Source organism: Capra hircus, chromosome 13, assembly GCF_001704415.2.
Source record: "Capra hircus breed San Clemente chromosome 13, ASM170441v1, whole genome shotgun sequence".
NCBI lineage: Eukaryota > Metazoa > Chordata > Mammalia > Artiodactyla > Bovidae > Capra > Capra hircus.
The window spans coordinates 47,334,253-47,345,657 of record NC_030820.1 but is presented as its reverse complement, the minus strand read 5'-3'; the positions used below and the strand labels follow the sequence as shown (position 1 = coordinate 47,345,657).

Genomic DNA, 11,405 nt, shown 5'->3' with positions numbered 1-11,405 from the left:
GAGCTGGTGGATAAGTACCCCAGCTCCCTCACCCCTCAGGTGGACAGCTCTGAGGTGTGCTCTTCACGCTCTCCCAGAGGTCTTTGTGGAACTGAGGCACAGTTGCTCACCCTTTGCTATTAATAACGTATCTATGGCTTCCTTCCTTTCCCTATGTCACTTTGCTGCTCCCCTACAGGTGCATCCTGGGATCATATCCCAAATAAACTTGCATGCACATTCTTGTCTTCTGGGCTGCATCTATGGGAAGGCTGCAGGAATGATCATATAGCACATTCCCAACATCTGGCTATAGATGGCTGAACCCAAGCTGAGTGTCTGCCTGTGCTGATCCGATCACATGCTTTCTCCCTGGAATCTTGTATTGGGAGAGAGAACATGCCAATAGTTTACAGGAAACTGGGGGCTCTCTCATGTGAACTAAGGAGATTTGCAGGATCATAGTGCAGTGATGGGTAGGAGAAGCAGAGAAAGTCAGTCTTCAGGGAGAGAAAGGGATGAAAGAAGAAAGGGAGATAGAGTGACGGAGAGAGAGAAGAGAATGGACAAGAGAATCAGTGATGAGAGAGAGGTTCCTGTTCCAGGCTCCCCTCCTTCCTGAAGCCCTCCTACATCTGCTTCCTGGTCTGTGAGTTAAGCCAATATAAGCATCATAAATTCTCCTCTTTCTCTTAAACTACCTTAAATAACTTGTTACATACCTCCAAGCAGAAGATCATCAGGAAGTTACACTCACCCTCTCAGAGAGTTGGAAATCCATGTTCCAGGATTCTTTCCCTCCCCACCCTGAACTCTTCCCATGAGAAGATAAGGCTCTGACCTCTGACCTTCTCCTATGACTGGCCTCCTAGGAGGACTCTTTCAGTTGGTGACCCCCACATAACTGGTGGGCTCTGCTGGATGGTGCTTTTGGAGTGTTACATAACATCATCTAGAATGTTTTCCACTGAAGACCCCTTCAGGCAGTGGCAGTCTTGTATCCCCTCAGCTTCTGCCAGCCCCAGGCTGCAGGCCCTCTACAAGGTGAAACATCTCCTTGCTGGACAACTAGGGCAGCCTCTTGACATCAGTTTCTACTCTACCCTGTGCTCTTTCATAAAAAAGACTGGGGGTCCCTTGAGTCTCTGGGGGTCCCCAGAGACTGCTTCATCAGGGCCTCCCTGTTTCCAAGTGAGAACATTTAGGAAGCACTGCCAATCTCTAAGTTCATGAGCACCCCATATTCCAGGGGACATATGTCAACTCTCTCAAGAGTCACAAATATCCAAATGTCTTCTCAAATGTCACCCTGGCAATGAGTCTTATCCGGACTTCATGATCTAAAATGCCAGCCTCTCCTTTCCCCTTAACTTTTGTTGTTTCCCCTTAACTTTTCTCTAACATTTTTCCATGCATTTGTCTTGTTGTGGATTTTTTCATTTGTTTGTTTTCCCCAGTAGAATGTAAGCTCCATGAATTATTGCCTATTTTCTTTAGTGCTGAATCCCCAGAACTTAAAACAAAATATGATGCACAGTAAGAACGTGTATTAAACAGGGTTCTCCAGAGAAATAAACTCAAGTATATATACAGTTGATCCTTGAATTTGAACTGCACAAGTCCATTTATATCTGAATTTCTTTCACTAAATATGTATCACAGTACTACACGATCCACCATCCATGGTTGGTTAAATCCACAGATGCAGGACCACAGATACAGAGCACTCAGTGTAAAGTTATATCTGAATTTTTGACTGAGGAAATGGTCTAGGCCCCTAACTCCTGCACTGTGAAAATGCCAATTTTATTCATGTATATATATATATATGTATATATATAAATTATTATATATATACTAGGACATATATATCTTAGCCCATTTAGGCTGCTATAACAAACTAACCTAGACTGGGAGGATTAAAAACAACAAAAATTTTATTTTTCACATTTCTGGAGGCTGGGAAACCCAAGGTATGTGCAGATTAGGTGAGAGATCTGTTAAGAATCTGCCTCCCAATGCAAGGGTCACAGGGGAAGGTTCCACATGTTTTGGGGCAACTAGGCCCATGTGCCACAATTACTGAGCCTGTACTTTAGGGCCTGCAAGCTGCAACTACTGAAGGCTACTTGCTCTAGAGTCCATGCTCCGCAACAAGAGAAGCCACCAGAATGAGAGGCCTACACACTGCAGCTAGAGAGTAGCCCCTGCTCACTGCAACTAGAGAAAGACCCTGCGTATCAACAGAGACCCAGCACAGCCAAAAATAGATTAATAAATTTTTTGTAAAAGAAGCTAAAGAAGACCAATGTCCTAGCTCAAGGACCGTCAGGCAGAGTGAGAGAAAATTCTTCCTACTCTCTTTGTTTTCTTCAGACCTTGAGTGGATTAGACAGAAAGGAAAGGAAACCAGCTGCTATCATGTCTGACTCTTGCGACCATGGACGGTAGCCTGCCAGACTCCTTTGCTCCTAGGATTTTCCAGGCAAAAATACTGGAGTGGGTTGCCATTTCCTTCTCCAGGGGATCTTCCCAACCCTGGGACTGAGCACAGGTCTGTCTTTACCAATGGAGCTACCAGGGAAGCTCATTAGATGAGGATTAGATGAAGCCCATCAAAATTAAGGTTGGCAGTCTGCTTCACTACCAATTCAGATGTTATTTCATCCAGAAACAGCCTCACGGACACACCCAGAATAATATTTAACTAAGTATCTGGGCACCCCATGACTCACTCAATTTGACATAAAATTAATCATTACAGTGCCCAAGAAATATATGGTTAACAAATGGATGAGCTTGCATCATCAGTCTCCTCTCCAGATTTATAATCTAGGCAACCAGGATTAAGATGTTTATCTCTTCTTCCTGCAAATCATCACTTTGTTTAAGCAATTCCTTTGGAGCCTCCCCAGTCATTTGATTTAGAGATGGGGAAATCCACCCCTTCTCCACTCCATTCCCCACTAAGCCACTTCCTTCCAACACCACTCACCAGGGAGAAGCTTCCAACCCCAGGGGTTGACAGCTCTCCTTAGAATGAGAAGTGTGTATGTTTACTGTTTTCAGCTGCATCCCCTAATGCCAACAGGAAGTCAACATAAGAGATCCGTCTTACAGAATGTTGTTGCACAAGTTTCCTGTCTGGCAGATTGTGAAAAATGGCCACAAATTCCTCCTTTCCAAGCTTTACCTGCCCTTTGCCAATATGCTTTACATTTCCTCCTATTAAAGAGTGGAAATAATTTCTCTACCCCTTGAGTCTGGACAGATCTTATCACTTGGTGTGATCAATAAAATGTGGGAGGGACAACTACTGAGCCCTTTCGCCCTGGTTCCCATGCTCCACAACAAGACAGTAGCCCCCACTTGCTGCAAATAGAGAGAGTCTGTGGGCAGCAACGAAGACCCAGCATAGCCAAAATAATAATAATAATAGTAACAATAGTAAATGATAAAATAGGAATGACATTGTGGGGAGTTCTGAGCAAAGCCTTAAGAACCCTTGTAGTTACTGCTCTCACTTTCTTTCCAGGTGAAGTAGGCCAGCCTCATCTCCTCAAGCATAGGAGACCATGAAGAGAGTGGTCCAGTCAATAGTTGGCACCAACCACCAGACATGCAAATGAGCTGCTCAGTTCATCCGGCCTGTCACGCCTGATTGTAGCAATGTGAGTGACTGTACTGGTTTTCTATTGCTATAGAGCAAGTTAACACCACCTCGCCAGCTGAAAACAGTGTGCATTTGTCACCTTACAGTTCTGGAACTCTAACCTAGATCTCCCAGGCTAAAACTGAGCTGTCAGCAGGGCTGCATTCCTTTTTGGAAGTTTTAGGGGAGAATCTTTTTCTTTGCTTATTCAGACTGTTGGCAGAATTCAGTCTCTTGCCATTGTAGGACTGAGGTCCCCTGTTTGCTGCCTGTTAGTGAGGGCTGTTCCTATACTCCTTGGCTCATGAACCCTCTCCTCAATATTCAAAGCCAGCAGTGATGGGCCAAGTCCCTTTGCTACTTCAAATCTCTCCCATCTCTTCTTCCATTACGTCTCTCTGACTAACTCTTCTGTCTTCTTCTTACACTTTTGAGTGCCCATGTGACTACATTGGACCCATCCAGACAATCAAAGATAATATTCTTAGCCAAAGGTCCATAAACTTAATTCCATTTACAAAGTCCCTTTGACCATGTAACATACCCAGACCTAATTTCAGGGATTAGAGCATCAACATCTTTGGAGGAGGGACATTATTCCACTTACCACAGTGACCCCAGATGACAGCATTAGGACCACCCAACTCAAAGGCTGACTCACAGAATCATCAGCAAGTAAAATGGGTAGTTAATGGGGCAATAATAAACTGATCCATGCCGTACACAATAATATCTGATCACAAACAGCCAAAAGAGAATGTGTTTGGAATATGTTCTCAAAATTCCAAAGGAGTTCCTCAAGCCTTGAAAGCTCTCAGAGACAAAACTCTCTGGGTTCAGAGTCTTGGCCATGTCTTCTTGCTGCTAAACTGCCTCTCAAAATGGAAAATGAACGATAAGCCTTTAAGAATCTGGATTCTCAAAGTATATTATTAGTAAAATGTATGAGTCGGACCCAGTTCAGTTCAGTTCAGTCGCTCAGTCGTGTCTGACTCTTTGTGACCCCATGAATTGCAGCACGCCAGGCCTCCCTGTCCATCGCCAACTCCCAGAGTTCACTCAAACTCATGTCCATCGAGTCCGATGGACCCAAGTGATCATTAAATGCTGCCTGGGCTCCATGCTTTCCTGGATATCTCTCTCCTGGCTGCTTGTTGAAAATCAGCTATGTTGCCAGATGGTTCGTTTTAGGGTTGTCCCTTGTCCTGCAAAGGGTTGGACACATTTTACTATATCACAGAGTATCTTTATCTTAATGTCTTTATTGTGAAAAGGCAAAATCTACAAAACCAGGATGAGGAAGACAGATGTATGATCTTCAGATTCTCATCAAATCAAGGAGCAATCTGCCAGAGCCAGGACAGCAGCTGGACACAGTGTGGGAGCGCTGGTGCATTTGGACCAGGACATTTGGCCTTGAGGAGAATGCAATAAGCCTCATACTACAAGGTCCCTACTGCCCTCACTGCAAAGCGTTTGGCATTCCCGAACAACTCCATTCAACAGCTGACATCTCCAATCTAGACTGTTTGGCATCAGTGTATACCATAAGAGGATGGGAAGTTTTTCCACTAGAATAGAACTCATAGCATATCCGCCAAGGCCCTGATCTTGGCATACCTTCCTTGAGGTATGAAAAGGTGTGGGGATGCCTACTTTTCCTGTTATTAGTTTTTCCTTTCCCTAATCAAGCTGCTTCCTTAATGATTTGGGTTCTGCCACCAATTCTGATTCAGGGTCAGGGAGGCAGAGTATAGGGTCATACCATGAACAAGCACTGCTCCAGACATAAGCTGCTGCTGCTGCCGCTACTAAGTCGCTTCAGTCGTGTCCAACTCTATGCGACCCCATAGACGGCAGCCCACCAGGCTCCCCCTTCCCTGGGATTCTCCAGGCAAGAACACTGGAGTGGGTTGCCATTTCCTTCTTCAATGCATGAAAGTGAAAAGTGAAAGTGAAGTCACTCAGTCGTGTCTGACTCTTTGCAACCCCATGGACTGCAGCCTACCAGGCTCCTCTGTCCAAGGGATTTTCCAGACAAGAGTACTGGAATGGGTTGCCATTGCCTTTTCTGAGACAGGAGCTGGGTACCTACAATTCAACTCATTTTGACAGGTGAAGAGTGTGGTCCTGCAAGACTGCTTTCTCTCTGCAAGTTCAGGCTAGGTTATCACCTGCATTTCTGGCTGACTGTACAGAAGTCAGAGATAGCCAGGACCCTGTCTTCAGGTTGGATTTGCTAGAGTGGCTCACGGAACTCAGAGAAACATTTTACTTACAGATCATTGGATTATTATAAAAGGATACGACTCAGAAATAGCCAGACAGAAGAGATATATAGGGCATAGTGTGGAGAAAAGGCTCAAAGTTTCATGCCCTCTCTGAGAGAGCCACGTTCCCCAGTTGCCACATATTCACCAACCTGGAAGGTTTCCTAAACCTCTACATTCTTTTGGGTTTTTATGGAGGCTTCATTACACAGATGACTGATGACTGAGTCACCCTCCAGCTTCTCCCTCCACCCTACCAGAGGTCAGGGAGGTTTAACTCAAAGTTCCAACCTGCCAATCATGGTTGGTTTCACTAGTAACCAGCCCCCATCCTTGATTCAGTCTGAAAATTACCTCATCAGCATAATAAAATACACTTTTGTCACTCTTATTATTTTGGAAAATCCAAGAGTTTTAGGAGCCTGTGCCAGAAACAGAGATGAAGACTAAATATATATATATATATGTACATATATACACATATATATACACACACATATAAATTTTTTAGAAGAATTCTATTGGAGTAGAGTTTATTTATAATATTGTGTTAGCTTTGGGTCTACAGCAAAGTGATCCAGTTATACCTACACATATATTCACTCTTGCTTAGATTCTTTTCTCATGTAGCTTATCATAGAATATTGAATAGAGTTCCTGGTGACATACCATAGGTCCTTGTTGGTTATTTGTCTCATAAATAGTGTACATTTGTTAATCCTAAACTCCTGGAGAGGGTAACCTCTCCACCATATTTCCCCTTTGGTGACCATAAGTTTGTTTTCAGTATCTATTAGTCTGTTTCTGTTTTGTAAGTATCATTTTTTAAAAATGAGATTCCACATATGAGCGACATCATACAGTACTTGTCTTTGTCTGGCTTACTTCACTTAGTGTGGTCATCTCGAGGTCCATTCTTGTTGCTGTAAATGGCATTATTTCATTCTTTTTTACGGCTGAATAATATTTCATTGAATTTATGTATCACATCTTCTTTATCCATTCCTCCACATGTCTTTATCCATTCCTCTGTCAATGGATATTTAGGTGGCTTCTATGTCTTGGCTATTGTTAACAGTGCTACAATGAACATTGGGGTGCATGTATCTTTTCAAATAATGATTTTCTACAGATATATGCTCAGGAGTTGGATTGTTGGATGATATGGTAGTTTAATTTTTAGTTTTCTTTTAGACTTTTTACTTTGTGTTGGGGTACGGATGATTAACAATGTTGTGATAGTTTCAGGTGAACAATGAAGGGACTCAGCCTGACATATACATGTATCCTATTTTTAGTTTTTTAAGGAACCTCCATACTGTCTCCAAAGTGATTATACCATAAATATATATTTATTATAAATTATAATATCACATTTACCCATTCTGTATGACATTTTAGAATTGGCCCCTATCCCTTGTATGACAGGTGTTAACCCCAAAGGGTTTCACCCTTTCATGACAGCAGGTATAAGCAAATATACAGATTTCCTGGTGTCACTCAAGTTCAATTAGAATCTCTAGGATGGGCCCATGCACTGGAACTTTTTATATATTGTTGCTATCTAATGAAGCTTATAGGCTCCTTCTCAGAATGCATTTTTAAAAAGTATAAAATAAAGGGGGAAAAAACCTTACATTTACATTAGAATTCACTTATAGTAGAAGAGAAAAATAAAAATATTAAGAAAACAAGTGTGTGATAAAATACCATATTTGTTGCTTATAATATTAACACATTCAACAACAAGACCTAGCAGTAAGTCTAATAAATACAGTAACTCCAAAAACAGTAAGAATAAACAACATTTTTCTCCAGATTTTGCCATCCACTAGGTCGCTAAGAGTCGGGCACAACTGAGCGGCTTCACTTTCGCTTTTCACTTTCATGCATTGGAGAAGGAAATGGCAACCCAATTCTTGCCTGGAGAATCCCAGAGACAGAGGAGTCTAGTGGGCTGCCGTCTACGGGGTCACACAGAGTTGGACATGACTGAAGCGACTTAGCAGCAGCAGCAGCAGTTCTCACCTTAATCATCTCTAATGATTTCCCCAAATTCCCAACAAGGAATCCCTTTGAAATGGTTTCCCATGTTTGAAAAGAGTCTGCCTTGGGGCTTCCCTGGTAGCTCATGGTAAAGAATCTGCTTGTTGGTACAGGAGACACAAGTTCAGCCCCTGGTCCAGGAAGATGCCACATGCTGAGGAGCAACTAAGCCCCTGCTCTACAACTATTGAGCCTGTGTTGTAGAGCCCAGAAATCACAACTACTGAGCCCACTTGCCTCAACTACTGAAGCCCGAGCTCCCTAGAACCTATGGTCCACAACAAGTAAAGCCACTGTGTTGAGAAGCCCTCACACCACAACTAGAGCATAGACCCGGCTCACAGGAACAAAATAAAAGCCCAAGCAGCCACGAAGATCCAGCACAGCCAAAAATAAATTAATTAGCTAATTAAATTTAAAAAGAAAAGAGTCTGTCTTTTCTAGTAATGGCAATAATTCATTTTCCCATTTCCCATTCCAATGAAATAACATTAAATGTTTTGATAAAAGTTTAAGAACCATTGTATGGTTCCTAGGAAGTCATTGAGTTTTAGGCTCATATATATGAATTTGTTCCATGAGAATCGAATTCAGAAAGTGTCAACTTATTTATATTCTTAAATGAAATTAAATCTGGCTCAACCTTCATTGGCTTTAGTAGTAGAGAAATCCAATCCAAGACTTTTGGTGAAAAGTTTCCTCCCACTCAATTAGGATAAGGCCACCACCGGGGGTTTACTCAATCAGGGTATTTTACCATTTGATCTGGAGGAAGTGGAGTTGCCCTTTCTTCCCACATTCTTTCCTCCCCTCTTTTGGGTGAGGGCTCTTTGCCAAAGCCCTTGAATAGCAGCCAGGATCCCAAACTCTTTGCATACTGGAAAAACTATATGAATGAATACTAGCTAAGATGTTCGCTGATATTGATCCTGGGTGGCCTTGGCTTGCAGGTGCTTGAAGCAGAGCTTCAGTTCCTGGCCAGAGACTGAGGATTGGGTAGCAGTGGTGAGAGCACTGAATCCTAGCCACTTAGACCAATGGTCAGTGACAAGACCCTGACTCTGCAGATTTGCAGAAAAAGAATTCCCACAAAGATGAAAAGTAGTGAAACAAGTCAAGTGTTTACCAGGAGGGAAAAAAGTATAGTATGTGTGGATAGACACACAGGCAGACTCAAAGAGAGAGTTGCAGAGATGTGCCCTCATTGTAGCTGAAATCACTTACAAGGGGCATTACTTCCAGGTTTCCTTTAGCTAATCATTTTGATTTCCCTGGTTCAGAGTTCATATTTGGTATATCTCAAGATCTTCCCATGTGTGCCCACACATCTCTTAGCCAAGATGGATTCTACCTAAGAGGCCTACGGGTAGTTAGCATCACTTAGGATCACTCCCCTTTTGAGCTCCAAGGAACCTTTCTGCCCATGCGCAGTTGAGGAGTTCTCCTGATTTCAAGAATGAGAGATATGTGGTCTCTTATCTCCTTTCTTTGGAGAAGGCAATGGCAACCCACTCCAGTACTCTTGCCTGGAAAATCCCATGGATGGAGGAGCCTGGTAGGCTGCAGTCCATGGGGTCACTAGGAGTCGGACATGACCGAGCGACTTCACTTTCACTTTTCACTTTCATGCATTGGAGAAGGAAATGGCAACCCACTCCAGTGTTCTTGCCTGGAGAATCCCATGGACGGTGGAGCCTGGTGGGCTGCCATCTATGGGGTTGCACAGAGTCGGACACGACTGAAGCAACTTAGCAGCAGCAGCAGCAGCATCTCCTTTCTTGGCAGAACTTAGCTTCCTGCCTTGATTGTCCTGCTAGTCTCATCTTGGAGTATCTACATTTTGGGGGGCGGGGTAGGGGGGTGGGGATGGCTACCTCCTGCCTCAATATCATCTTAAACTAAGTGATATTCCTCTCAGAGGCATTAGTATTGTTATATGGAGTTATTTCCATGTATATTTAGAATAGAGATGTATTTAAATTTTACATAATACACACTTACTAGAATGACTAAGAATACAAAGGTTAACAATGTTAATTGTTGGCAAGGATATGAACCAGCTAAAACTTTCACATCATGCTGGTAGGATCACAAAATGGTACAGCCAGGCAGACTTCTGCAGGTCCAGGAATCCTGAAATCATGGATCACCTGTATATGCTTTGAAGCATGCTTTAGATGTTTTTTCTTGGAAGCCCTGCAACTACACTAAAACCTGAATGCTTTGTTGAAAAGACCTATGGTCAATGGTGGCAGAGTCTACATAGAACTATGCTTTGTGGTGCTCTGGGAAAAACATTTTGGCTTGTTAGCTATACTATTTAGTATAGCTGTATAGCCCATGGTGCTTTTGAATATGTTGGTAGTGTTGTCATGTGTTTTGAACCATCAATGAAGCCTACAATTCAAAATTCAGATACTGTCTTTGCAGAAAGTCTTAATCGACATTTTTATGGTATCCAAAGAGATGACATTGTGATTACAAAAAGCCCAAGTGATCCAAAATCACATATTTGTAAACGAGTAATTGGTCTTGAAGAAGACAAAATTCTCACCAGTAGCCCAGCAGATTTCTTTAAAAGACATTGTCTTGTGCCAACAGGTCATGTTTGGTTAAAAGGTGATAATCTACAGTTACAGATTTCAGGTATTATGGACTTGTTCCATATGAACTAATAAATGGATGCATCTTCTTTAGATTTGGCCTCTGAGTGATTTTGGATTTCTATGTGACAGCCCTAATGGTCACAGATTTTCTGATGATTAGCAAGCATTTGTTCTTTTGATTTGATTATTGTCTTCTGTTCAGGTGAGTTTATTATTGTCACTGGAACCATGTATTTACTAATAAACTATTTGCTATTCAGAAAATAAATGGTACAGCCACTTTAGAGAATAGCAGTTTTTTAACAGTTAAACAAAAACTTACTATAGTGAGACACATACCTATACTATAATCCACAATCCCTAATTTCACTCCTAAACATCTAATCAAAGACATGCATTCCCATAAAAACCTCTATGAAAATGTTATAGACATTATTCACAAGCACTAAAAATTGGAAACAACCTAAATGTGGATCAACAAGTGAACGGATAGAATGGTGTATCCTAGACAGAAAATCAATCAGTAGTTGATTGAGGCTTAGAGTCAGGGAAGGGAACATGTCAGAACATTTTGGGGTGATAGAAATGTTCCATACCTTGATTATGCTGCTGCTGCTAAGTCGCTTCAGTCATGTCTGACTCTGTGTGACCCCATAGATAGCAGCCCGCCAGGCTCCCCCGTCCCTGGGATTCTCCAGGCAAGAACACTGGTGTGGGTTGCCATTGCCTCCTCCAATGCATGAAAGTGAAAAGTGAAAATGAAGTCACTCAGTCGTGTCCGACTCTTCGCGACCCCATGGACTGCAGCCTACCAGGCTCCTCTGCCCAGGGGATTTTTCCAGGCAAGAGTAC

General features: G+C 42.5%; 1 pseudogene; it reads left to right on the top strand.

Moving 5' to 3' along the window:
* LOC102173313 lies at positions 10,218 to 10,713 on the top strand (annotated as a pseudogene).